A 5,699-nucleotide genomic window follows, 5' to 3' on the forward strand; every position below is an offset into this window, starting at 1 on the left:
CTTACTATGCACAACCATCAACTTTATAGGCTCCATGAAGACATTACTGAGGAAAACCTACATGGTCACCATGGCGCTTGCAGAACATGTGCCAGGCCCACTCATGTAAGAAACGCTCAGAAGTCTAGGAAGAGAAGCACACTCCTTGAACCCCATAAAGAACATCTCGACAAAAAGCTGCACCAAACCTCCTGCGTGATGGTGAAAGAATGAACGTCTTCCTCCTCCATCCAAAACAGGTCAGAAAGTTCTTTCTCATTTCTCCTTTTCTACTTAGTACTGTAGCTACGAGCCAGGGCAGCATGGCAGGAAAAACAAAGAAAGACCTACAGATGAGACAGGCACAAACATAATTCTCCATGCTCATGGATAGCATGGCTACCTCCACGGGAAGGCACACCGAATCTCCAAGACACACGGAAGAGATGGAGGTCACTTTATCAAAGCCTCAGTATACAAGGTCGACACAAACACCTTCATCATGTGTGTAAATCCCACAAAAGAACATGGCACCAAAACGAAAAACACCATGCAATACACAAGATTTGCCAAAACCTTGAAGCATTTGGTTCCATCGGTCATTCTATGGCTGCACCATGGCATATGGAAGGTCCCAGGCAAGGGGGTCAACCTGGAGCTACAGCTACCAGCCTACAGCAAAGCCCCACCAACACCAGGTCCAAACCACACTGACGCTGGTGGCACCACTGGAACCTCATCCCACTGAGCCAGGTCAGGGATTGAACCCACATCCTCCTGGACAATCTTTCAGGTTCGTCACAAACTGAGCCACAATGGGAAATCTGGGGATATATATTTGGGATAGAGCATCTGTATGGTAAAACGAAACAAGGCCTACAACAATGCGGACACCTATTATACTCATGGATGGGAAGACTCAACACAGAATACGGCCAAATTCCAACAGAAGTTTTTTTTTTGATTTTTTTTTTTTTGGCCCACATGGATGAAATTATTCTAAAATGTATAAAGAAAAGATAAAGAGCCAGAACATCAAACATAATTACGAGAAAGCACATTAAAGTGGGAGGTTATTCGGCTTATGAGAACGCACTATGTAGGGCAGCTTGGCATTGCTGGAGGGATAGAGGCAGACAGAGTTCAGTGTACAGATAGAGAATGCAGAAATAGATCCATAGCAATACACCAACCTGGGATGTTCTAATACGGAAGCTCAAGGGCAGTAGAATGGAATAGGGATAGGGTTTTTATCTGATACGAAAATGAACTCATCATGGAACATTCAGTGCAAATGTAACATGTGTATAAATACAAACGATGCAACGTTTACCACACCTAAGAAAAAGCAATTGGAGCAAACCTCTGGGTCCTCAGGCTTGGCAAAGGGGTCTTCCACATGACAAGAGAAACATTATCCCAAAAGGGAAGGAAAGAACAGAAAGTTGGACTTCATCAAAAGGAAAGAAAGGCCCTTCAAAACATTCATGCACCACAATGTCCACTGAAGCACCATTTCCAATAGCCAAGACAAGGGAGCAAGCTAAATGTCCATCGGCCGAGGCATGGATAAAGAGGATAAGGTTCATATGTACGGGGGGACATCACACAATCATACAAGAGAATGGAATCATGAACGGTGCAGCAGCAAGGATGGACCTGGAAATTATCATCCTAAGTGAAGGTGGACAGGGAAAGACAAACATAGTATGATACCACTTCTAAGTGGAACCGAAAGAGAGGACACAAATGAACGTGTGCACGGAACAGAAACAGACTCCCAGCCTTGGAAAACCGGATGGGTCCCAAAGGAGCCAAGTCCGGGGCAGGAAGGACTGGGGGTTTGGGACTGGCTTCTGCACACTGAGTGCATGGAATGACCGGCCAACAGGAACCTGTGGTAGAGCCCAGGGAACTCTAGCCCACAGTTAGTGATAGTCGATATGGGCATAGAATCTGAGGGAGAAGGGGTGTGTGTGTATGTATGACCGACTCACTTTGCGACACAGCAGGAAATAGCACAACATGGTACCTCACTGTCCTTTCAATCAAACGGAAGATAACTACATCAATACTGCTGGAATAGGCAACAACAACATCAGCAACAATGAAAAGATAAGCGTTCTTCCCCATGACAGCCAAAACCCTACCCCAGACAGAAAACGGACCTCATCAAATGGAAACATTTTCCTAGGTGAAAAGAAGCTACAGGTTTGGAGAAACTACCTGCCAACCACACATCTGACCCAAGTCTGGTGTCTCGAGGGAATAAGGCACTGCCAAGACACGACCATAACAGCGGGACCTATTCCACCAGAAAATGGGCAAATGTTAGGAAGAGATGGGTCACCCACCACAGCACTGTGAGTCCTGAAGGCTGGGTCCACTGTGAGGCTTCCCGGGATCCTGCTGGCTACATGAGAACACTGGGTCAGGAAGAGGGCAGGAAGGATTGCAACAACACTGCTTCCAGGAACTCCCTCTGGTTGGCCTGAGCCAGCTAAGCCGAAAAGGAGACATCAGGCTCCAAGTGCTGGAGGTGTGGACCCCTTGGGCCAGGCTGGCTGGGGCCCTTGGACCGAAGGCAGGTGTTCATGTGGGGGTGGGTCCAGAAAGGTGGGGAGTGAGTTGTTTCCCTTCAGTCTATGGAGAGCGGGGCCATGGGGGTGCTGAAAGAGGGTGCTGGGAATCCAATGTAGGAGCAGAGTGCTGTGAGGCCTGGACCTCATCTCACACTCTGTGGCTGGAGCTCCTCTCTCAGCTGCCCTCTCAGTTGCCTAGACTCCGTTCCTTCAAGAGCCTTATATGACACGGGCTGGAACCGCCTGCCTCATGGCCTTGGGTCATGGGCTCTGATCCGGCTCGAGTGCCCTGCACTCTGGAAACGTCCCTCCCTCACTTTGGGGAGTCGATCCTCCTTCATCCCAACCCCAGGACTGATGTTCCTTTACTTTACAAAAGACCCTTCATCCCTGGCACTGGAGACACCTGCCAAAAGGGGCTACAGCTCTATTACCCGAAGTTTCTATGTGGAAGGCTTCTCCCGCAGGACCTCTGAACATGACCTTAGGTGGAGCAGTCTTTTCTTTGTCTTTCCATTGCCTACGTTTGTTTGTTTGGATGGGGCTGCTGGGGCGGCATATGGAAGTTCCCAGGCTTGGCATCCGAACGATCCATCGATCGATCGGACCTTTGGCAGCTGGCCTACACCACAGCCACCGCAATGCCACATCCAAGCCGGGTCTGAGACCTACACCCCAGCTCATGGCCATATTGGATCCTTCCCTTCCTGAGCGAGGCCAGGGATCGAACCTGAACACTCCTGGTTCCTTCTCGGGTTCAGTTCCAGGGCAACACCACCTCAAGCCCTGCAGCAGAATTTGTACAGAAAGAGCTGAAATCAGGTCACTAAGGTGGCCCCGAATACAATAGGATGGGTGCCCCTATAGAAAGGGCAAATTTAGATCCAAAGTCCCAGATGGGTGCCCCTATAGAAAGGGCAAATTTAGATCCTAAGTCCCACAGAGGGAGCTGATGGGAGGGCGCAGGCCGGAGATGGGCATCTGGAATCCAAGGAGAGAGGCCTCAGGGCCAACCCAGCTTGTTTATACCGGGATCTCAGAAGGCTGGGCTCCGAAACGGTGAGTTGATACATTCTTGCTATTTAAGCCCCATTGCCCATGGGATTGGTGATGGCAGCTGGAGCTGACCGATTCCCTCTGAAGGCCTGGGCACTCCCAGGGCAGGAAGGAATCTCAAGGGAAGACACCCTCTCTGTCCCCAGCTGGGCTCCACCAGCATCCCCACTCCTACCTTCCTCCTGGGACACTCTCCCTCTCATGTCCTCTCCCCTTGTCCAGGGAGTCAGATGGAGGACCCCAACAGAAGAAGGAAGGATGGATGACAGGAGGGGCGGTAGGGCCCCAAGGCAGCAGCGGGAGGAGACTTTCCTTTGGTTATTGCAGATTGCAGGCTTGGTTTTGGGGTGGCCACTATTGCACAGGAAGGCCAAGATGGGGCCCTGGAAAGCTGATGGAGCTGGTGGGGGAGGGGTGGCTCTTTGCCAAATGGAAACTGGAGTCTGAGGCAGAGACAGGAGCACAGGAGCTCGGGGGGTCTGCACCAGGCCTGCTGCAGGACCTCGAGCATGAACAGCAGCAGGGGCCAGTCTCTGGGGGCACAAAGCCTGTGCCAGGCCCAGGAGAGCCAGCAGCCTGCAGAGACTGTGATGGCACCTGGGTGTGAGGAGGAGGGACTGTGGGCTCAGGGAGAGGCATGTGCTTCTGGATCTCATCGGTCCCATGGGAGAAGCAGGTGATATTGGTGAAGATGCTGGGGTAGGGGGCGTGTCAGGCGTCTAAGCCCCAGCGGGCCATCCCCACGAGACACCCTGAAAAAGGGAGGTCACAGATGAGGGCACCCCCCCTGGGACCACCCTCCGGAGGACAGGGGACTTAGGCTGCAAGCAACAGAGCTAGGTCAGAGCTGAGTCTCTGCCATGCACGGTCACTCAGTTGTACTTCTGGGAAGTTCCAAACCCTGGCATCCCATGGCTGGTGAGCCTGTGTAAGCCATGCAGGCAGGCACGGGCGTCCTGATGGAGGAAGCTCTTGACTGACCGACCCTCAGGACAATCGCAGGTTTCAATCTATCAGCAGATGGGCCTCTGTGCCTGGAGAACCCCTGGAGGTCCAGGAGAAGGCACTGTCCAAGGCCGAGAAGGGACATATGTACCAACAGGGCCCAAGAGAGCTGGTGTGGGAGTGGAGCCTGGCCAGCTCAAGCCCCTGCAGACCTCAGCTCTGGCAAGGCCCTGGGCTGCACCAGCACACCCCTAACCGGGACCCTCTTCCTTTCTCATTCCTTTAGACATCTGGTGTTCTCTCAAGGTCTTGGTTGAGCCTTTTCAGAAGATGCCCATACCCAGGCCTGTTGGAGGCAGCCGGTCTTGCTCAGGGGGTCAGTGGGGCTTAGACACAGAGTGGCTGGGACTTCCTAGAGTTAGTGCGCTCAGGGCTGGGCCATCTAGGGGGAAATCTCCTCATGTCATCAGCCAAAGGGAGGGTCTGGTCCTTGTGGCTGGGGGAGAGGGGCAGGGGCCATGGCCAGTTTCCAGGGCACCACGACAGGGAGTCCTGCAATCGAGGTTTTAAAGCAACAACTACAGGAGAGTGATAGCAAGATACGGGAAGGACAGAGAGCCCCAAACATGTTGAACCCAAACAGGCACGCAGCAAGACCTATGCTGATCAATATGGCCAAAGGTAAACAGAAAGGGAGGAGGCTAAAGGCAGCAAGAGAAAAGCAAGGCATTCATGATGAGGGAACCCCAATAAGGTTATCAGCAGTTTGCTCTACAGAAACACTCCAGGCCAGAAGGGGGTGGTGAGACCCATTGAAAACACTGAAAGAAAGAACAAATAATCTGCCTCCTCCAAATACCCTATCCAGCAAGACTATCATTTCAAATCGAAGGGGAAAGCAAGAATTTCTCCAACAAACCAACACTGAAAGAGTACTGCAATACAAAACCCATTCTGAAAGAAATACTCAAAGTCTTCTCCAATTCAAAAAAAGAAAAAAGAAAAAAACCATTGGAAAGCAGTGACTTAGAGAAGCCAGCATACACATCTAACCATGAAGATGTCAAAAGCATAAAATGAAATAAACTACATCAAATCATACAATGAGGGCGAGGAATGGAAGAAAATGTAGATCCT

The sequence above is a fragment of the Sus scrofa genome, chromosome 14, assembly GCF_054392235.1.
Source record: "Sus scrofa isolate SSC_HxYL_T2T_F1_AM1 chromosome 14, Sscrofa_HxYL_maternal_Yorkshire_Landrace_v2.0, whole genome shotgun sequence".
In the NCBI taxonomy this organism is placed as follows: Eukaryota; Metazoa; Chordata; class Mammalia; order Artiodactyla; family Suidae; genus Sus; species Sus scrofa.